This window comes from Schistocerca gregaria, chromosome 1 (genome assembly GCF_023897955.1).
Source record: "Schistocerca gregaria isolate iqSchGreg1 chromosome 1, iqSchGreg1.2, whole genome shotgun sequence".
Lineage (NCBI taxonomy): Eukaryota > Metazoa > Arthropoda > Insecta > Orthoptera > Acrididae > Schistocerca > Schistocerca gregaria.
In genome coordinates, this window is record NC_064920.1 from 883,094,517 (window position 1) to 883,118,746 (window position 24,230).

Below are 24,230 nucleotides of genomic sequence, written 5' to 3' on the forward strand. Positions count from 1 at the left end.
AATAGTATTATATTGTAGCTAAGACAACTCAGCTCCTGTTTCATTTAGTGGTTTAAAATATGTACTAAAGATCGCCAGCCTATTCAGGCAATGAAACAGTGAAGTATTGGAAAAGCAGAAGTCTGAATTTTGCGTACTTTCTTGCTACTGTGTAAGTTGCTTCTTAAAATAAAAAATTACTCCACCTAAGCAATGTTGGACTACACCCTTACACATTCCGTTTTTAAAAGAGAGAAAGTCCAGTAGATAATTTCAAGGAAGTTAAAAAAATGTGGCCAGAGGAGACCTTTAGAAAAGTACTTTCCATAATCAACAAACTTCAATACTAAAATACTTAGATACTAAAGCACACACTTTTTATACTGAACATTTCACTTCAAGAAAACCTCCTTCTTACTGAAATTTACTTTCAAAAGCTATTGTATTGTGTGTTAAGCGGGGGCCTAGGAACGACGGAGAGGCTCCATCCCCGCCATAGTCGGAGTGGTCCACAACCCCACGACGACTACCGCAGTCCACTTCACATCTCCGCCGCCCCACACAGAACCACTCTTTCAGGGTTATTGTGCGGTTCGGCCCTCATTGGACCCCCCGAGAGAACGTCTCACACCAGACGAGTGTAACCCCTATGTTTGCGAGGTAAAGTAATCGTAGTGTACGCGTACGTGGAGAAATTGTTTGCACAGTAAACGCCTACGTAGTGTAGCTGAGGCTGAATAAGGGGAACCACCTCACATTCGCCGAGGCACATGGAAAACCGCCTAAAAACCATCCGCAGACTGCCCAGCTCACCGGACCTCGACACAAGTCCGCCTGGCGGATTCGTGCCTGGGACCAGGCGCTCCTTCCCAGTCCGGAAAGCAGTGCGTTAGACCTCACGACCAACAGGGACGGCTTCAAAAGCTATTACTCTTTCAACTAACTCTGTATATTCATTTAATAAATTCTAGTGACTTTGCCCTCCCCCGTGAAACATGGACCTTGCCATTGGTGGGGAAGCTTGCGTGCCTCAGCGATACAGATGGCCGTACCGTAGGTGCAACCACAACGGAGGGGTATCTGTTGAGAGGCCAGACAAACGTGTGGTTCCTGAAGAGGGGCAGCAGCCTTTTCAGTAGTTGCCGCGGCAAACAGTCTGGATGATTGACTGATCTGGCCTCGTAACAATAACCAAAACTGCCTTGCTGTTCTGGTACTGCGAACGGCTGAAAGCAAGGGGAAACTACAGCCGTAATTTTTCCCAAGGGCATGCAGCTTTACTGTACGGTTAAATAATGAAGGCGTCCTCTTGGGCAAAATATTCCGGAGGTAAAATAGTCCCCCATTCGGATCTCCGGGCTGTGACTACTCAAGAGGACGTTGTTATCAGGAGAAAGAAAATTGTCGTTCTACGGATCGGAGAGTGGAATGTCAGATCCCTTAATCGAGCAGGTAGGTTAGAAAATTTAAAAAGGGAAATGGATAGGTTAAAGTTAGATATAGTGGGAATTAGTGAAGTTCGGGGGCAGGAGGAACAAGACTTTTGGTCAGGTGAATACATTGTTATAAATACAAAATCAAATAGAGGTAAAGCAGGAGTAGGTTTAATAATGATTAAAAAAAATAGGCGTGCGGGTAAGCTACTACAAACAGCATAGTGAACGCATTATTGTGGCCAAGATAGACACGAAGCCCATGCTTACTACAGTAGTACAAGTTTATATGCCAACTAGCTCTGCAGATGATGAAGAAATTGATGAAATGTATGATGAGATAAAAGAAATTATTCAGATAGCGAAGGGAGACGAAAATTTAATAGTCATGGGTGACTGGAATTCGAGTGTAGGGAAAGGGAGAGAGGGAAACATAGTAGATGAATATGGATTGGGGCTAATAAATGAAAGAGGAAGCCATCTGGTAGAATTTTGCACAGAGCATAACATAATCACAACTAACACTTGGTTCAAGAATCATAAAAGAAGGTTGTATACATGGAAGAATCCCGGAGATACTAAAAGGTTTCAGATAGATTATATAATGGTAAGACAGAGATTTAGGAACCAGGTATTAAATTGTAGGACATTTCCAGGGGCAAATGTGGACTCAGACCACAGATGGGACCTGGATAAACTGACTAAGCCAGAGGTTGTACAGAGTTTCAGGGAGAGCATAAGGGAACAATTGACAGCAGTGGGGGAAAGAAGTACAGTAGAAGAAGAATGGGTAGCTCTGAGGGATGAAGTAGTGAAGGCAGCAGAGGATCAAGTAGGTAAAATGACGAGGGCTAGTAGAAATTGTTGGGTAAGAGAAGAAATATTGAATTTAATTGGTGAAAGGAGAAAATATAAAAATGCAGTAAATGAAGCAGGCAAAAAGGAATACAAACGTCTCAAAAATGACATCGACAGGAAGTGCAAAATGGCTAAGCAGGGATGGCTAGAGGACAAATGTAAGGACGTAGAGGCTTATCTCACTACGGGTAAGATAGATACTGCCTACAGGAAAATTAAAGAGACCTTTGGAGAAAAGAGAACCACTTGTATGAACATCAAGAGCTCAGATGAAAAACCAGTTCTAACCAAAGAAGGGAAAGCAGAAAGGTGGAAGGAGTATACAGAGGGTTTATACAAGGGTGATGTACTTGAGGACAATATTATGGAAATGGAAGAGGATGTAGATGAAGATGAAATGGGAGACACGATTCTGCGTGAAGAGTTTGACAGGGCACTGAAACACATGAGTCGATACAAGGCCCTCGGAGTAACAACATTCCATTGGAACTACTGACGGCCTTGGGAGAGCCAGTCCTGACAAAACTCTACCATCTGGTGAGGAGGATGTATGAGACAGGCGAAGTACCCTCAGACTTCAAGAAGAATATAATAATTCCAATCCCAAAGAAAGCAGGTGTTGACAGATGTGAAAATTACCGAACTATCAGTTTAATAAGCCACAGCTGCAAAATACTAACACGAATTCTTTACAGACGAATGGAGAAACTGGTAGAAGCCGACATCGGGGAAGATCAGTTTGGATTCCGTAGAAATACTAGAACACCTGAGGCAATATTGACCTTACGACTTATCTTAGAAGGAAGATTAAGGATAGGCAAACCTACGTTTCTAGCATTTGCAGACTTAGAGAAATATTTTGACAATGTTGACTGGAATACTCTCTTCCAATTTCTAAAGGTGGCAGGGGTAAACTACAGGGAGCGAAAGGCTATTTACAATTTGTACAGAAACCAGATGGCAGTTATAAGAGTCGAGGGGCATGAAAGGGAAGCAGTCGTTGGGAAGGGAGTGAGACAGGGTTGTAGCCTATCCCCGATGTTACTCAATCTCTATATTGAGCAAGCAGTAAAGGAACCAAAAGAAAAATTCGGAGTAGGTATTAAAATCCATGGAGAAGAAATAAAAACTTTGAGGTTCGCCGATGACATTGTAATTCTGTCAGAGACAGCAAAGGACTTGGAAGAGCAGTTGAACGGAATGGACACTGTCTTGAAAGAAGGATAGAAGATGAACATCAACAAAAGCAAAATGAGGATAATGGAATGTATTCGAATTAAATCGGGTGATGCTGAGAGAATTAGATTAGGAAGTGAGACACTTAACGTAGTAAAGGAGTTTTGCTATTTGGGGAGCAAAATAACTGATGATGGTCGAAGTAGAGAGGATATAAAATATAGACTGGCAATGGCAAGGAAAGCGTTTCTGAAGAAGAGAAATTTGTTAACATCGAGTATAGATTTAAGTATCAGGAAGTCGTTTCTGAAAGTATTTGTATGGAGTGTAGCCATGTATGGAAGTGAAACATGGCCGATAAATAGTTTGGACAAGAAGAGAATAGAAGGTTTCGAAATGTGGTGCTACAGAAGAATGCTGAAGATGAGATGGGTGGATCACATAACTCATGAGGAGGTATTGAATAGTATTGGGGTGAAGAGGAGTTTGTGGCACAACTTGACGAGAAGAAGGGACCGGTTGGTAGGACATGTTCTGAGGCATCAAGGAATCACCAATTTAGTATTGGAGGGCACCGTGGAGGGTAAAAATCGTAGAGAGAGACCAAGAGATGAATACACTAAGCAGATTCATAAGGATGTAGGCTGCAGTAGTTACTGGGAGATGAAGAAACTTGCACAGGATAGGGTAGCATGGAGAGCTGCATCAAACCAGTCTCAGGACTGAAGACCTCAACAACAACAACAACAGTAACTTTGCTTCACTCTGACTAAATTTTACGTAAGCAAACTTTTGCTGTAACACATTGCATTAGTTGAGAAAACTTCCTCATTATTTACACAAAAACAATTTAAATGGTGCCTCTTTATATTAAGTCTGTAAAACGGGATACTCGGATTAATCAAATACCAGGAAGGAACCCTGTACAGGTGTATGATTAGGAAGAGATAACAGGGTGACCAGATTGTTTAAAGTTCAAGAACTCTTATTAAATCACAGTTTAAATTAATGGTTCACGCTGTACAAAAGTAAAGTGCAAAAAAAGTATCTTGTGGCTATAGGCTTGGCTGTGGCGAACAATTATGACAGCTACACTACCTACCGTGCGGCCAGCAAGTGTCTCGCTGTATGAGCTCCACTTCTCTTCTTGGTTCATTAGCCCAACAACTTGCTGGTACGCCGTAAGCCGTTTGCAGTCTTCATCCGAGGCAAGTTTGTGCAAATTTGCAGGCAAAGCTTCTCCTGCTTCACAAAGGTGTTGCCTCAATCACTGTTGCCTACAGACTGTGTGACTTACTTCTCACTCTTTCTCTAGGTAGCGCGCCAATTCGCCCTTGGCCACCTTTTCTACTCCCCAGAGCCAATTTCGTGTCAAACAAAAGCACACTGGCTTTTACACAACACCTATTTCTTACATTGTTCCTAAGTGTGACCATTTCTTACAATTGTCAAATTTACATCAACATGAACAGTTTATATGCATGGCTCTAAGCACTTAACATCTGAGGTCATCAGTCCCCTAGACTTAGAACTACTTCAACCTAACTAACCTAAGGACAGCTCACAACACCCAGCCATCACGAGGCAGAGAAAATCCTGACCCCGCCGGGAATTGAACCCGGGAACCCGTGCAGAAAATTATTTAACATAATAAACAATTTACATAGTATTTTACGTATATTACCAACATACAATGCAAAGAACTTCAACCTCCATTATAGCACAATTTACATACACAGAAAATGTCATACCAATAAGCGAAAATTTTAAAGCAAAAGAATTATAAAAATTCGGATGAACCATATGTAAATAGTGTTATAGTGTGAATGTAGTTTATTTGTTGTAATGATTCAGGGAACTGTAGCACCACAGCAAAACGTCACAAACATCCCCCGTCACTTTGTGTGTTCTCTCCTGATTCAGAACCTAGGTACCGACGTTTATCAAGACAACGCTCGTTCCCAAACGGCACTTTTCTCTATGACGTGGTTGCATAACTACGAGTATTGAAGATTCCCTGATCTGTTTCCGATAGTACTAATGTGGACCAGCTAGGATATCTACTGCATACTATAGATAGTGTCAACAGTTGTGGGCCAGCTTAGGAGAGTATACAACACCGGCATGACACGTTTCTCTGGCGAAGTAGTACATGCTTCCCGGCACTAGGTGCTCCAGCACCCTACTTACTGTAATGTAGTCTTACTGTCAGCATTGTTATTTATTTAACTTGTTTTTATAATCACTAAAATAAAGCTTTCTCGTCTCCTTTTAGGTATTTCATTCTGATATTCTGTGCGTGTTTTATAGGGATATGTTCTCCCTGATATAATCTTGCCATCATCTCAAAAACTTGAGTATAAATAATTTAAGTTGATTGAAATGCACTTATTACAACTTGCACGTATTATACAACAGACGGCCAGGAAATGGTAACATTCTAGTCTTGCGTTTGCCACGACCATCCAAGTAGATACGAGACTTTCTCAACGGGTAGTCCCATTACTGAAGATGTAATATATTTTGCCACACTGTATTCCGATATATCCAGGCACCTCACATCCTTCAACAGATTACAGAGGCTGCTCGTTCCGTATTTTACCTAAACGCCATCGCCTCGTTCTCGCATAACCGTTCTCATTTCACTTACATCCTCGTTCACCCACACCCCCATTCCACTACGAACAGCATCTATCTTCCTGTTGCATTCTGTCCCCAAGATAAAACACGGTAAGATCCTCGACCCTCGCCATGCTGATTTGACGAATTCCATTCTCCAATTTCACTTCCCTCCTCATGATCTCATTCCATACATATTTTTCCTGGAGACTGTTCTACTGCCATCGGACACAGCCTTGCAGCACAAACATCAACGTCAACACAATGGCAACGCCACAGCATTCTGCGTGCAGTCAGTCACCACGTAAGCATCCTTCTTTTCAACAAAATCATCTGTTTGTTTCCCTTTTAGCCTTTTTGAACTAAGGTGAATGAAAAAAATACCGTGCGGATAGAGAGCACTCACATACTGCTGACGGTCATCCCGTTCTTGAGACGGTCAAACGATTATACAGAAAAACGAAAAATATGTCAATAGCTTTGGTGAAGTCCTGGGAATATCGATGGGAAACTGTTCCCGAAGAAAATACCACAAAAGAAATTCTAACAAGAGGGAATATCAAGCAGAAAGACCTTGTGTACAAGGTGTTGTTTGAGGCTGCTTCGCGATTGGACGATAGACCTAGTAGCTGCCAATCAGTGCTATCCAACGGTGTAACTCTCGTCTCATTTCTTTAATCTCACTATCAGTTGTGGCGTGATGTTCCAACTGGCACAAGTAACATTATCCTGCGCTATTTGGCGAAGAAAATCAGACCAAAAGAACGGGAAAAATTATTTTTTCCTTTCGATTATGGTAACAGCGAAGGATTCCTCGCGATCAATACCTGAATATCGTTATTATTGTCTTTTCCGGATAAGTAAATTGTGGCTTCGTCAGTGGTGATGCTGGGTCCCGCAGATACTAAGCCTTGTTGCTGAAGTCGTGATATTCTCAGGAAATGCCTCCTGTTTTCTGGAATCCTTTAGGTTTCAGTATTTGTAACAGCACCAGTTTGAATGGGATCCACTGCTATCGTTTAAATAACGTATTCTTCACTGTTGATGTTGTTACAGAAAACGTTGGTTGTTATACGTTCTTTATATGTGTTTTGTTGCGAAACGAGGCTCTGTGCATTTGCGCTGATTCATGTACGAATCAGCTGGAATCGATCGGTGACGTAACAGTATTCTCCATTGCTCAGTCCTTGGTTATCTAGTTTTGAATCAAAAGCCTTTGATCCAGTAGCCTTTTATGTCCGCCCATTGCTAATCTTGTTAGAGAACAAACAATATTCTATGCAGTAGGATGCAGTAGTGACTGGTAAATGCCGTGATTCGTTTGACTGTTCTTTGTCCAGGTTGTTTGTGCTAGAATGAACGAGTGAGCAGTTCCTGCTTCATTGAGGGCGTTTCTTGCGATTCCGTTTTGTAAAAGAAAGTTCGCTATTAACAGGGGAGGGAGGGGGGGGGGGGGGGTAGACGCTAGCCATGAAGCACAAAATACAGGCATTTTAGCGTTACTGCGCGAGGAAGGCGGCGCCTGTTAACTTCGCACGGCTGTTCTCCCCAATACGTCTCGGCGGAACTTCTTTCTCTGCTTCCTGCACGCCCATGTGGTAGTACTAAAGAAAACGTTAGGTATTCTCATCATTTCCTGGTAGTTGATGTCTAATCCAAACACTGAAACCTGAAATATCCTAGTTTTCAGCGGCGGTAAGCTCATGTACTTACATTCAGCATTGGTTGAAATACAAGGCGTTAAAAAAAAAAAAAAAAGAGTTGAATGGCTTGACATGTAGTACTCATCGAAACAAGAAAAGTAGTCCGATAAACATGGGTCCGGAAACGCATACTTTCCGAGGCAAACACATGTTTACAGGACAGGCTGTGCGACGTTTCGTTGCGGATATTAGAACAGTCGTTTCATTGGCGCTCCGTCAGATGTGTTGACAAGGTCTTACACACAGTACTCTACCTACCATTAAGTGGTCTGCAGTTAGTTGTGTGTTTCGAGTCATAATATAGGCTACGTTAGCTTCCTTTGTCTTAGTGTGCCTTACTGTACAGTACTGTCAAACCTGGGTACCTATCATGGTGTTTTACCTTCTTCCACACAGATTCACTTATGTGGTTCCTGTTATTGTGCTGTTTGTACGTAAAAATTGCGATTACATTTATATTTTCGCTCTCCCACCACTTGATAGCAATGTAAGCCTACTACTCGACAACTGAAATGGCGGGTATAATATTCTGCTATGGTTTAGCAAATGGACGTTGGACGTAGCCTGCGAGCCCGTGCCCTCTACACTGAAAAATATCCACTGTGCAGAGCGCCCTTTGATAAGCTGTTCGGCAGACTTTCCCAGTGTCTGCGGGAAGCAGATACCCTTGCAGCTCGGAAGACTGACCGAGGAACGCTTTCTAGCAGTCCATACGCATGACATGGGGGTGCGTTCGGCTACATTCGGTGAAAGAAACCCCTTGGACCAGGGTGCGGCGATTAGTAGCAGAAGGTGTGTCTCACTCTCTTACCTGTGTGGTGCCTTGCGAACAAGCTGTACGCTTATCATTTACATCATGTTCAGGTCCTAAGGCCACGGGATCATCATGGCAGACAGCCGTTCAATCAATGGCTTTTGCAGGTGTGCCACATATCCATTGTTCACAGCCAAGATTTTATTTACCGATTAGGCAGGGTTTACAAGAGACGGCCCGGAGGACCAAAAAATGTGAGCGCGGGCTCCTCCTCCCGTGGTGGCACATTGGAGTGCGAGTGTATAGTGCGAGAATACTCACTGTCCTCCCCTTACTTCCACTCACAATAACTAGATGGAACAAGTTGTCTGGTATAAGTGTTTATTACATTAAACTTTACAACTTGCACAGGCAGCGCTCCAACTGCGGCTCCTGGCTTAGCTGGAAGACACACACGCCCGTCCGCTACGTGGTCCCGCAGATACCTGCCCGGTAGAGGTGGCAAAAAATAACGTAACTGATAGAAATAACCGGTTACTGAGAAGTAACGGTTACTGCGATAACCGTTCCTCTGATACAGGCAGTTATTTCAATAACTGTCTAATGTCAACAGTGCCTCGCGCCATCTGTTGACCGAAGATCGTACTACGTTTTCCCGTCAACTCATCGGAGATCTGGCTAGGAACTAGGGAGAGGGTAGACCATTTGGTAGACGTTCTATAGGCCATGGGAATAACTGTGAGACTGCGCGCCATCTGTTGATAAGAACTGTGTACTATATCGTGTGTCCTCGTTACTTTTAGCAGAAACAATTAAATAAAATTAATGTCCGAGCGGTGGCTGATAGTAGCTGCAGTACAGGCATTAACAAGCACGGTCGTTCCCTTAAGCCACCGCCTCATATGTCAATTTAGCTTGGACGGGTTGTATAAAGAGAGGTACCATAAGGTATTCGAGCGACTATGGAAATAACTGTCAGAGATCGGTATTTTCCTCTGGCAGTTATCTTTATTGGTTCACAGTTCTCGCTCTCTGGCAGTTATCGGGCTACCATTACAGGTAACCTGGAAGTTGGTAACGGAATAACTGTGTGTCTGTGTTCCTGACACAGTAACTCCAGTCTTAGACCCTGGTGATATTTCAGAGCCGATAGTTAGAGGAGCGAACAAATAATTACGTACTTCTTCGGAAATAGCCGCAAGACATCGCGAATGACAAATAACATGTCAGGAAGAATAACATAATACAGCTGAATATAATAATTATTATCGTCATAATTTGTCAGGAGATTGTCAAAATATGTGAATATATTACATAACTGAAAATAATTACAGAATTGATAGACTGTCGGAATAAAACACAGTTACGAACTTTTAATAAATTTATCATACACAGGATACCCGATCTTGATTGTTGCAACCAAGTGCTGTCAAAACTGAAATATAGCAGAATTTTTACCTAAGCTGGTCTTTCAATCTCTGTTACCATATTCATCTACAGAGTAGAAGGAGGGGTCAATAGAAGCGTCCGATTCCACCCATCTGCTTCGACGTAAAAAGGTGTTGTGGTGGTGAATGTCATTACGGCACGGTGTTTATGAGTTGGTTTGTGTGTGTGGGGGGGGCCGGGCTGCCCGATCTAGTTTGTAGTGCCGGAATTTGCTGCTGGTAATTAATTTTTTTTCTAGCTGTAATTTTTTGTGTAATTATGGAGTATTGAATGTGATTTAATGTAGGGATGATTGATTTGTAGACTTTTGGGATTGTGGTTTTATTTTTTGCAGTTGTAGGTGTTGGTTTTTTGGCATCAATAGCTGTGGAGGACCTATGTAGGTCACCGGAAATGACCGATACCCATTTTCATAGTTGTACGTGTTGATGTTTTGCTATCGTCATCTGAGGTTTACCTGTGTAAACCAAGGGAAAGGTCCTATTCCAATTTTCGTGCTTTTAGTTGTGAGTATTTGTGTTTTGGTATGGTCACCTATGGTTGACCTATAGTGTTCCAGGGAAGATTTTTGTTGTTGTTGCAGAATGCTATATTTTTTTTTCTTTTTGTTCTTCATTTTGTGTTTTGGGATCATGGTGATTTTTTTTTTTTTTTTTTTTTTTTTTTGTAACTAGCTTGTTCTTACACTAAAACCTCCAACTTCCCGCAGCTGTCCCGTTGGTTTGATTGTATTTTTGGTGGTTGATGTTATTGTATTATTCATATGTGTCTTCGTGTTGTCATGTGTATGTGTGTAGTGACGTCATGGACACACTTAAAATAGCTATTTCCGGCATATTGATGACGGGTGGAATCAGACACTTCTGTATCAAAAAGTCTTTCAAACACACTGTAAACCGTGCTTTATCTGAATCCAAGTTTTTATTGGTTGCTGACTTGCTGGCAGTTTATTGAAAATGCATGTTTCTGAATATTGGACCCCTTTTGGACCAAGGTAAGTGATTTTAGGTCTTTATGTAGATTGCTGTTCCTATTTATAGTACGTACTGATATTATGTATTGAGCTATTTGTTGGAAATACTTCTAACAAATTTCATTAAGGAAAAAAAATACTAGGAAGCAGTGGTTAGAATACACAGTTCCTTGAACAGGTTCCTACATGATGTTCTTGAATTTATACCACAAACGATTATTATTACACGCTTTTACATGCAAAAAACTTTTGCTACGTTTAATCAGTTACCGCAGAATATGCTCTCTGATGAAATAATAGAGTGAAAAAATGTGGTATGCCCTTCCCAAATGAATTTATTCTCGAGTTGTAGTCCCAGAAATTTAACACTGTCAACCTTTTCGATCTGCATGTCTTCATATGTTATAAACTTGCTGTAGCTGGAGAAATCGAGCAGTTTCCAAATCTCACATGAAACTTGGATTAGTGTACTCACACTTTCCGCACTAAGACTATCTTTTACAGCACAGGACTAAACGAATCTGTCACATTACGTACACTTTTTGTTGTATTACAAGACTGTACACTTTATTCTATTATGTGAGCAGCACAAGAAATTAAGCTTCGAATTTAACCTACATTACTCACTTTACATATTACTTCACACTTAAAAAAGCACGTTGTTAACATTTTACTTAAACAGTGCTATGGCGAAGTTCCACGTACTTTCTGATGCAGCTGCGAAGATAATATTTCTAATAGCGACCGAAACCTACAAACATATAATATGAAACACTAATAATCGTTCTAACATCAATTAAAATGTACTCGGAGTTAATAAGCTAAGGTTATGACACGATTCATACGACATTCCTGCCATTTCACACTACTCGCAGTTATACTGATAACTAAACTGATGGATTCCAACTATGTCGTTATTTAACTCTCGGAGTATTCAGTATTCGCTAGCGAAAAATAACTTGGCAGTTATTAATAACCGTTAACAATAACGGTTATCAGAGAATAACTGGAACTGTGATAACGGTTACTCTGGAATAACCGTTTGGCCCACCTCTACTGCCCGGCCGTTACAACTGCTAATCTTACCTGCGCGCACAAAGGACCTGGGAGATCCACTTCTTCACGTATGTTGCAAAGTCTCCCGACAGGGAGCAGATTATACTGGACAATCTGACCTGCCCAGTTTGAAGCTGCCACTAGATGACAGTTGGAGTGAGTAGCAGAGTCCAAACACCGTGTATAGTTCTTGTATTCCACACTGACGGCAACTTGGACTCAGCCATCAATATCGACACAGCACAATCGCTGGCGTAGGAGTACACCACAGTTCTAGCTAATAGTAGCTCGCGGTTCATCAGGTCCCATAACGGCCTGTACACAGAAATCACCGTCGTATGTACACATACGCTCTTTATATCATCAGAGAACAGGTGACATCGCTTGTACTGACTGAGGTAACCTGCGCCGGCGGAGTGGACGAGCGGTTCTAGGCGCTACAGTCAGGAGCTACGCGACCGCTACGGTCGCAGGTTCGAATCCTGCCTCGGGCATGGATGTGTGTGTTGTCCTTAGATTGTTGTTGTTGTTGTCTTCAGTCCTGAGACTGGTTTGATGCAGCTCTCCGTGCTACTCTGTCCTGTGCAAGCTGCTTCATCTCCCAGTACCTACTGCAACCTACATCCTTCTGAATCTGCTTAGTGTACTTATCTCTCGGTCTCCCTCTACGATTTTTACCCTCCACGCTGCCCTCCAACGCTAAATTTGTGATCCCTTGATGCCTCAAAACATGTCCTACCAACCGATCCCTTCTTCTAGTCAAGTTGTGCCACAAACTTCTCTTCTCCCCAATCCTATTCAATACCTCCTCATTAGATTAGTTAGGTTTAAATAGGTCTAAGTTTTAGGGGACTGATGACCTCAGAAGTTAAGTCCCATAGTGCTCAGAGCCATTTGAACCATTTTTTTTTTTTAGGTAACCTGCCGTTAGACTCGCTGTATTTCAACAATTTTCAATACATTTCTGTATTCGTCTCAATTTCAGTGTTGAATCATACATATATAAGCTGATGGTGACAATTCTGACTAAATTACTGTATTCGTCAAGTCCAGTGTCGAATTTATACATAGACACAAACTGTTTCAGTAAGAGCGTGCATAAATGTAACAGGACCTAGACATAATTCCACTGAACAATTTGAGGTAGAGAACCTGGGATCAGAGAAGCCTGCTTAAGGAGATATGGAAGTAAACTTGTCTACCACCTTGCCTTGAATTACCGTTTTCCGGGTTATTTACAACCAACGTGCGTACGAGTTTACACGTTCAAATGGTTCAAATGGCTCTGAGCACTATGGGCCTCAACTTCTGATGTCATTAGTCCCCTAGAACTTAGAACTAGTTAACCTAACTAACCTAAGGACATCACACACATCCATGCCCGAGGCAGGATTCGAACCTGCGAGCGTAGCGGTCTCGCGGTTCCAGACTGCAGCGCCTAGAACAGCACGGCTACTTCGACCGGCAGTTTACACGTACTGCGCTGTTTATTTAAATGTACACTTTCGATTTTGGAAAAGTAAAGACGGAGGACGAGCCTAATTACTAGGCAGTTGTGATGCAAGTTTTGTTCACTTTACGTGTCCATAAGATGGCTCCGCTGTATCGTATTTATATTGTCTCATGACAGAACGTGCTGTGAACCAAAGACAGACCCATTCGTTACTCAGTGCTGTTCAGAGACGTAAGGTACCATACGATGGAACAGTACCGGTACAGTTTCGCAAAACTCACTGACATGCACCTTGTGTGTGGGGAAGTACGTTGCAATGCTCTTGCTGCTGAAGGGCTGTACAGGGAACGATTTCCTAACAGGCATCAGCCGCCACGTCACTCGATCGACGAATGAGGGAAACTGCTTCATTGGAAAGAGGAAGAGAAGGACCTGACAACATAAGGACCACTTGCACACTCGATTTTAAAGAGCGGACCCCACTACACGTAGTAATCGTATAGCACGTGAAATGGGAGCTACACATACTAGCGTGTGACGAGTACTTCACGAACACCCATGTCACGCACTATGAGCCCAAGTAATGCTTGGTGACTGACTTTGCGCCAATGGTAGGATTGTGAAAGTGGCTGCTCCAACAATGGATTGATGGACCAGATTTCCTCAAATGGTTCAAATGGCTCAGAGCACTATGGGAATTAACACCTGAGGTGATCAGCCCCATAGAACTTAGAACTACTTAAACCTAACTAACCTAAGGACATCACACACATTCATGCCCGAGGAAGGTGTCGAACCTGCGACTGTAGCAGTCGCGCGGTTCCGGACTGAAGCGCCTAGAACCGCTGCGGCCGGCCCAGATGTCCTCCAAGTCGTGCTATTCGAGGCCTCATTTGCTGGTGATAGTATTTTGAACAGCAGGCATAGCCACGTGCGGGATGAGGAAAACCCTCACGCTGTAGTCGAGTCACACCATCAAGTGCGTTTTGCTGTGAGTATCTGAACAGGCATTGTAGTCGACAATCTCATTGTGTCATATCTTCCACCTGGCCGTCTGAATGGCTGCCTGTACTTGTGGTTGGTGCAAAGGGTTATACATAAGTTGTTGGAGAACGTACCCTTGGCTGTTCGTGAGGAGATGTGGGTACAACATGACGGTGAACCGCCTCACTTCCGTGTGGTTTTCCGCGACCATCTCAGTGCTGTATATCCTGGTTGCAGGATTCGAAGCGTAGGTCCTATTCCATGACGTGCGGTCTCACCTGATCTGAATCCCCTTAATTATTTCCTATGGGGATAACTAAAGTCACTTGTGTGTGAGACCCCAGTGGATACGGAGATGGATTTAGTTTCCAGAGCTGTAGCTGCCTGTGATGTGATTCGAAACACACTAGGAATATTTGTCAGGTACGTCAGAATCTTTTCGCGGATGCATTGAGGCTGATGGCCTTCAGATTTAGCACATTTTGTAAGATACAGTACAACGAGTAAGTTCATTGTGCCAATGATGGTATTTGCAGTTAACTGTAACTAATGTATATAAAAAACTACACAGTAATGTGATTTTATTCCTATTATCTCCTTAAGTTGGCTTCTCCGACCCCAGGTTCTCTGCCTCAAATTGTTCAGTGTTACATCCTCTATGTCCACTTAAATTTTTGCGTGCTGTTACAGAAAAATCCTGTGTAAACACATACAAAGATCTTCGCATATATTTAGATACACACTATCTTCGTCGATTTCAGTGTCTTATCTTACACTGAAGCGCAAAAGAAACTGGTATAGGCACGCGTATTCTAATACAGAGATATGTAATCAGGTAGAATACGGCGCTTCGGTCGCAACGCCTATATGAGACAAACGTCTGGCGCAGTTTTTAGATCGGTTCCTGCTGCTACAATGGCAGTTTATGAAAATTTAAGTGAGTTGCAACGTGGTGTTACAGTCGGCGCATCTCCGAGGTAGTGATAACATGGGGATTTTCCCGTATCACAATTTCACGAGTGTACCATGAATATTGGTATTCCGGTAAAACATCAAATCTCCGACATCGCTGAGGCCGGAAAATGATCCTGCAAGAACGGGACCAACCACGACTGAAGAGAATCATTCGACATGGCAGAAGTGCTATCCTTCCGCGAAGTGCTGAAGATTTCAATGCTAGGCTTTCGTAGCCGAAGGCCCACTCGTGTACCCTTGATGACTGCACGACACAAAGTTTTAAGCCTCGCCTGAGTCGTTAACACTGACATTGGACTATTGATGACTGGAAACATGTTGCCTCGTCGGACGAGTGTCGTTTCAAACTGTATCGAGCGGATGGACGGGTGTGGGTATGGACACAACCTCATGAAATCATAGACCCTGCATATGGGCAGGAGTGTTCAAGCTGCTGGAGGGTCTGTAATGGTGTGTGAAGTGTGCAGTTGGAGTAATATGGGACCCGTGATGCGTCTAGATATGATTCTGACCGGTGACACGTACATAAGCATCCCGTCTAATCACCTGCATCCATTCATGTCCATTGTGCATTCCGACGGACTTGAGCAATCCCAGCAGGGCAATGCGACACCCCACGCGTCCAGAATTGCTACAGAGTGGCTCCGGGAACACTCTTCTAAGTGTACACACTCCCGCTGGCCACCAAACTCCCTAGACACGAAAATCACTGAGCTTATCAGGGATGCCTTGCAACGTGCTGTGGGACATCCCTGCAGCATTAGTGATGTAAATTTCCTCCAGCACTACTTTAGAGCCGGCCGCCGTGGCCGTGCGGTTCTAGGCGCTACAGTCTGGAACCGCGTAACCGCTACGGTCGCAGGTTCGAATCCTGCCTCAGGCATGGATGTGTGTGATGTCCTTAGGTTAGTTAGGTTTAAGTAGTTCTAAGTTCTAGGGGACTGATGACCACAGATGTTAAGTCCCATAGTGCTCAGAGCCATTTGAACCACTACTTCAGACGTTAGTCGAGTCCACGCCACATCGTGTTGCGGCACTTCTGCGTGTCGCGCGGTGCCCTACAACAATATTAGGCAGGTGTACCAGTTTCTTTGGGTCTTCAGTTGTATATATGCCAAAGTCTTTGTACGTGCTAATATGTTCACGCTGAAACGGCTTGTCATATTTGGATGAAATTTGGAGTGGAGATGGCTTATAACCTGAAGTAACACACAAGCCACCTAATATATACTTACCTATCAAAGGGATGGACGTGGGGTAATAAAGGAGTGTAGTTGACGAAGCAGGAATAGACACACTTTGTTCATCCATTTTTTGAGAATGGGAGCACTGAGTGACTTGCAACAAACTATAGATGTAATTTCAAAAAATGATGAAAGGAAAACAGTTTATAGCTTACTACATTTTCGCTGTTGATGTAGTAAATCTGTTGCACGAAGTAAGACTGATTACTTCTTTGCTATTGACTTCGCGAATGTTTTTGCAGACAGTATTCTCACATATCACTGAACATCTCGACAAAATTATACCATTGTACGACATATAGTGCGGGAGATATGATATCATATAGAGGGAGATGCGCGAAAAACTGCGGCATTAAGCGTGATGTTTTAGTTTATTAATTCCTCACTATTAGTTCGATTCGTAACACGTATCGCAGACAGTTTCCACACATGGCGCTGAATATACCTAGAAAAGTATATCATCGTACGATACATAGTTCAGAATATATGGTGTCATAAACACTGAGATGCATGAAAAACAGTCGCATCAAGCATGACTTTTTAATTTATTACTTCTTTACTGCTAACTTTCTCCGCAACAAAATGGTTCAAATGGCTCTGAGCACTATGGGACTTTACAAAATGGTTCAAAGGGCTCTGAGCACTATGCGACTTATCTTCTGAGGTCATCAGTCGCCTAGAATTTAGAAAGGTCATCAGTCGCCTAGAATTTAGAACTAATTAAACCTAACTAACCTAAGGACACCACACACATCCATGCCCGAGGCAGGATTCGAACCTGCGACTGTTCCAGACTGCTCGGTTCCACACTGTAGTGCCTAGAACCGCACGGCCACTCCGGCCGGCTGGGACTTTACATCTGAGGCCATCAGTCCCCTAGAACTTAGAACTACCTAAACCTAACTAACCTAAGGACACCACACACATCAACGCCCGAGGCAGGATTCGAACCTGCGACCGTAGTGGTCGCGCGGTTCCAGACTGAAGCGCCTAGAACCGCTCTGCCATACTGGCCGGCCTCTGCGCAACACATTTCGCAGACAGTAACTGCTTATACCGTTAGATGTGCCTGCAAAATGATATCATTGTACGACACATAGCTCAGCAGATATGTCATAAACATTGAGCTGCGTGGAAACGAAACTACAGGATTAAATCGGCTAGAGATGAAGGAGGAATATGTGTACTAATGCGTATTAAATATCTTACATATACATGATTTGCATCTGACATGTGTACATGCGAACAAAGCCATTGGTAAAATGCTCATCCTAAACCTCTGGAACAATTTCAGCCAAATCTGATACACATAATCGCTACGATTTGGAAAGAAATACTGTGGGGATAACCACCAGCGTTTATTGGGATGAGGATGATAACGTGGAGAGAGAAGAGGGAAATAGATGGAGAGAGAGGGGTAGGAGGAGGTGGAAAAGAGAACTGGAGGAGGAGACTGACAGAGAAAGGAGGAGAAGGAAATGCACAGAGAAATAGAAGAGGAGAGAAAACGACAAGGAGATGGATTGAGAGAGGCAAAAGGAAGCGATGGACAGGGAGACGAGTGAGAAGGAGATGAATGGGAAGAGGATTGACGATGAGAGGGACACAGAGAGGGGGAAGAGGAGATGTACAGGCAGAGGCTGAGGAGGAGGTGGATAGAGAGAAGGGGAGGAACAGTTGGGTTCAAAGATGGTTGAAATGGCTCTAAGCGCTATGGGACCTAACATCTGAGGTCATCAGTCGCCTAGACTTAGAACACCTTAAACGTAACTAGCCTAAGGACATCACACACATGCATGCCCGATGAAGGATTAGAATCAGCGACCGCAGCAGCAGCGTGGTTCCGGACTGAAGCGCCTAGAATCTCTCGGCCACACCGGCCGGCCGGAGCAATTGGGCGGAGAGAGGGAGGAGGAAGAGAGGGACAGAGAGATGGGGGAGGAAGAGATTGACTAAGAGTGAGGATGGAGGAGGCGGACAGGGAGGAGATGGAGAGAGTCGGGAGGAAGGAGGGGTTGGATAGGGAGAGAGCAGGAGACGATCTAACAGAAGACTGTAATAAATGCATACCTGGACTTTTTTTATATTTAACTTCGGGTAGCACTGAAGTTAAGTAATTGGTAGTCATCTGGTATGCCGGCCGCGGTGGTCTCGCGGTTCTAGGCGCGCAGTCCGGAAACGTGCGACTGCTACGGTCGCAGGTTTGAATCCTGCCTCGGGCATGGATGTGCGTGATGTCCTTAGGTTAGTTAGGTTTAAGTAGTTCTAAGTTCTAGGGGACTGATGACCACAGCAGTTGAGTCCCATAGTGCTCAGAGCCATTTGAGCCATTTTGAGTCATCTGGTACTGCGAAATACTGACACCGACAAACATCGGTACATACGCAACTGTAGCCGCATTCGTTTACCAGGCAGAGAGTGGAGCGTAGCTGTGCTCAAATTCCCATTAGCATACCGTATTTCTTTCACTTTGGTTTGTATCTCGACTATTTCGACAGTAACAAAAGACCATTCATTTTATCTCAGTATCGAACCGCCAGGTGACCGACAGTCCACGGGAAACTGATCCTGGAGGGCACCATTCAAAATAATTGTTGTATTTACGGAAGGGTATGGGATTCATTATTCTGAAAAAGTCTTCACATAATCTCCTCCAATACCTTCAAGTAAAATTCATTGTGTATAGCGATTTCTTCCCTTTTTGTTATTTTATTCCTTGAAAGATAAGGGGGAGGGGTCCGAGAAGCTCGCTGTGGCTGTTCATCAGCATCTGTGTACTGTGAAACACAGAGATAGGCACTAAAATTGTCTTGAGATGGCAGCTTCATGAGGGCATAAATACGGCAGAGAGCGTACAGTGGCGGTTAACAGACGGCTGATGGGCTGACGTCGTGTTTGTGTGCCAGCCGCAGCTTTCGTCATCTATGAGTTGCTAGCCGCCTGCTACCTGCCGTTTGCCGCCACAGTGAGATATCATCGCTGCGGTCAGAGAGAAAGCCGGCAACCGCTGCTCCTCTTAACTAATAGGGCGACCGGGTCAGCCGCGTCCGTCCATCGCAGCTAATTTCCATTTCGTATCCCGCTCTCACAGGCGGCGACGGTAGCGGTGGCGACCTTATCTACCCAGGTAGCTCAGCCACCCGCGCTGCTGTTACAGCGAGCACTCCCAGCCTCTGTTCTAGCAACTGGGGCTTCTCCCACGAGTCACTGACTGCTTGTAGACAGACACACGAAAAAACTGAAGACTTACTGGACGAATAAACCAAAAGGTACCGGAGAGCATGTACGCCCTCGTTCTACAACTTTGCCTCCGCCATTTTGCAATAGATGGCAGTAGCGGTAAGTGGTGGTGCAGGTAGCAGATAGCAAGCGTCATAAAATATGCTTAAGCGTTTATAAACATAAGGCCGTCAAACTATTAGTCGTTTTGTGATTGTATCACAAAGTTATTCTCGACTGAATATTTCAACTTACGAGCTCAATTCTCGTCATTAGCAGGAAGTTTTAATTTTCTGTTTCAACATGAAGAAATCTGCGGTAAGAACTATTGTGAGGCTTTTATTTGTGAAAGAACATGCAGAGAATGATTTCAACCCTTCAAGAGCGACGAGTTTGACGCCGAAGTCTGGCACGGTGGTGAAAGAAAGCTTTGAAGCTACTGAAACCTACGGAAGCACTGACAGGACACCGTTGTCGAAAGCAATCGATGCGTTTGAGCCAAGCACTAAAGGACGAACGGCTACAATTCACCGACAGACATGGAAAAGTGATTTTGCAACATGACAATGCTCGACCTTCTGTCATAACACCCCTCAAAACGTAAACGGAAACTCTGAAATGGGAACTCCTATTCTTCAGATGCTGCTCTCTCTGACTACCTCCATTTCCGATCAACAGACACGGCCTGGCTGGCCAGTACTTCCAGTAATATGAGTCACATGAACAAGTGCAAAATATGATTCATTCATGGTTCAAAATGGTTCAAATGGCTCTGAGCTATATGGGACTTAACATCTCAGGTCATCAGTCTCCTAGAACTTAGAACTACTTAAACCTAACTAACGTAAGGACATCACACACATCCATGCCCGAGGCAGGATTCGAACCTACGACCGTAGCGGTCGCGCGGTTCCAAACTGAAACGCTCGGCCACCAGCGGCCGGCGATCCATTTATGGATCTCCTCGAAAGACGCCCAGTTATTCCGCTGCGGGATTTGTACTTTGGCAAAGAGATGGCAGAAATTAGTGGCCAGTGAAGTGTGTCTAGTATGACTCTAGGTAGACTTACGTCGCTCTTTTCATTCCTGAGCTCTTAGTGAGCGCGTAAAGATGTTACAGAAAATAGTGTCTCCCGCCAAGTACGAGGGCCTGGTGAGAATTTTTCTCTGAAGCTATACAACCAACATTACATAACTGTCGTGCGGTTTCTTCTTCAAGACAATTCTCAGCCTCATTCTGCAGGGGGAATGAAGATGTTCCTGCATCGTTTCAATTGGCAATGTTTTGTTACCCACAATACAGCCCGTAATTGTCTCCCACTGAGTTTCATCTCTGTTCAAACGAACTGCTGGCTATGAAGACAACATATTGGCACAGACAACGAGCTTTGGCCAGCATAGAGAATTGGCGGAAAGCACTGGCGGCTGCCCTCTATGATGAGGGTATTGAAAAGCTGGTACAACGCTACGGCGAATGTCTAAGTCAGAACGGCGACTACGTAGAGAAGTAGCTGAAAGGTGTAGCTAACTGTTACAAATGAAACATTTCTGATTTTCACTGTGATTTTCATTTCGCGATCAATCGTAACTTACTTTCTGGACAGCCCTCGTATCTTGCTGAAAGGCAAGCGCATGATATCTTACCACGAAGGACAACAAAACGAGGCTTAGAATATCGTCGACGTACCGCTGTGCTGTAAAGGGGCCGCGGATGACAACCAAAGACGTCCTGCTCTGGGAAGAAATTGCACCCCGGCCATCACTCCTCTTTCTCGGGGCGTATGGCGGGCGACAGTCAGGTTGGTATCCCACCACTGTCTGGCGCGTCTCCAGTCTCCAGACACGTCTTCGGCCTGGGACTGGAGTAGAGTTGTCTTCAGTGATGAGTCCTGCTTCGAACTGAGTCCCGATAACCACCAGAGACATGTCTGGAGTCGCTCCAGATACCACCATGACTGTCGCTCGCCGTACGTCCCGACAACCTTTGTCCTTTGGTTGTCATCTGCGGCACCTTTACAGCACAATGGTAGACCAATGTTGCCCTTCATGGTAAGCCATCCTTGGTTTACGTTTCATCAATATAATGTCCACCTGCACACGGAGAGAATTTTTACTGCTTGTCTTCCTGCTTGTCAAACCGTACCTCCGCCTGCAAGATCGCCGAATCTCTCTCCAGTTAAGAACGTCTGGAGGATTGCGGTCAGGTCCTTCCAACCACTTCGGAATTCCGATGATCGAACGCTCCAATTGGCCAGAATGTGGCACGGTATCACTCAGGACATCCTACAACTCTATCAGTCGATGCCAAGTCGGATAACTGGTTCCGCAAGGGGTAGAAATGGACCAAAGCATTATTGACTCGTTCAACTGATTAAGTTCTTTCTTCTGAATAAAGCTCAGTTTCTCTGAAACTGACATCTTTTTCTTGTGTACATGGGCATCTCATGTACAGATTTCCGTCCCATTCGAATATTTCCTTCGTGGTGTGTCCGTCTGCTTAGAGTGTAATTAGCACGTGTACTTACCTTGGCAGTATTCTCTTACCAAACGCAAATATAGATTCGAAAATTCACGCCAAACAGCGACTGACAAGCGTACAAAAGAAAAGGAAATGCTGAGACGGAATGGAAGGATACAAATTGATCCACCTGGGACCAAGGATGGTTGGAAGACAAACTTATATTACTACGAGTGGCTGGTATGACGATGAGTCTTATTAAAATGTTTTGATGCGGTCCTGTACGATTCCCCCTTCTGTGTCAATATTTTCGTCGAAGAGTAGCATTTTATCCAATGTCCTCAGTTGTTTGTTGTAGATACTCTAGTGTCTAAATTCTCAGACGCATTTATCCTCTACGGTTGCATCTGGTACTCCTGCTGTCCCTTCTTCTGATTAACATTATTCCCACGTTCTTATCGTCGCTGAATCTATAGAGTTTTCATATTACTTATCTTACACTGGTGTGCAAAACGTGTTGTTGTTGTGTTCTTCAGTCCTGAGACTGGTTTGATGCAGCTCTCCATGCTAATCTGTCCTGTGCAAGCTCCTTCATCTCCCAGTACCTACTGCAACCTACATCCTTCTGAATCTGCTTGGTGTATTCATCTCTTGGTCTCCCTCTACGATTTTTACCCTCCTCGCTGCCCTCCAATGCTAAATTTGTGATCCCTTGATGCCTCAGGACATGTCCTACCAACCGATCCCTTCTTCTAGTCAAGTTGTGCCACAAACTTCTCTTCTCCCCAATCCTATTCAATACGTAAGGACAAGAATAGCTTTCGCGTGATATGTCACTCCCAAGTAACATTGCTCAATGGAACTTGGACAAGACATGGAAACAACTGCTGCAGTACTGCACGGTACAGTTCAGTACAGCGCATTACAGAAGGAAACTGAAGAAAAAATGCAATGAGACGAACGGAAATGACACATTTATTAAAAGATAATAATTGCAGTGAAGTCAATCGGGGTTTATGGAAGTCCCCAGGACATTACACAAGGTGGGAGATGGTTGTTTACCGGTTATGTGATAACCACGGACAGCAGTTCACGCTGGTCACAAGCATGCTGAATATATACTTAGATGGTGAGAGAGGGGAGCACGTAATGCGCCCTGGAACATTGTCGGACATGATCGTTTTGTTGGTCCAGGCGTTACGGTGAAGGAAGGTGCAATGGAGAGTGGGATACTAATCTTCAAATGTTTGAACGCGATACACTCACCCGTCAGCATTATTGTGACACTGTACTCCTTCCACACGTGCGTCTTTTCGGGGTAATATTCAGCCCTGACGTCATCGAGCAGCGCAAGCCGAGGAGTGAGAGGATATTCGACAAATGGAGTGGATAGGCCGTTACTCGGACTTTATTCCCATGTAACACGTGTGGGTTGCATTGGACAGATGTATTGCAGCATTTCCACATGCACGAACAACCAGCCAACAGTTGTCAACTGCGCTTCTGGAGGAACGTAACGCCCTACTAAAGGAACTCTTTACGAACCTTGTGAACGGTATGGAAGCGCATTGAAGAGCTTGCATTCCAGTCTGTGATAATCAGACACCGTATTAATAACAATGTTCAGCCGTTGCTAATGTCCAAATTCCATCATGAATCGCGGTGACTTCAGTGTGATTATTGTATTTGAATGTCCGCCCCGATACCTGAGTGGTCAGCGTGACGGATTGCCGTCCTACGGTCCCGGGTTCGATTCACCGCTCAGAGACTGGGTGTTGTGTTGTCTTCATCATCACTTCATCCCCATACGGCGCGCAGGTCGCCCAATGTGGCGTCAAATATAATAAGACGTGCACCAAGGCGGCCGGACCTGCACCGCAAGGGGCCTCCCGGCCAA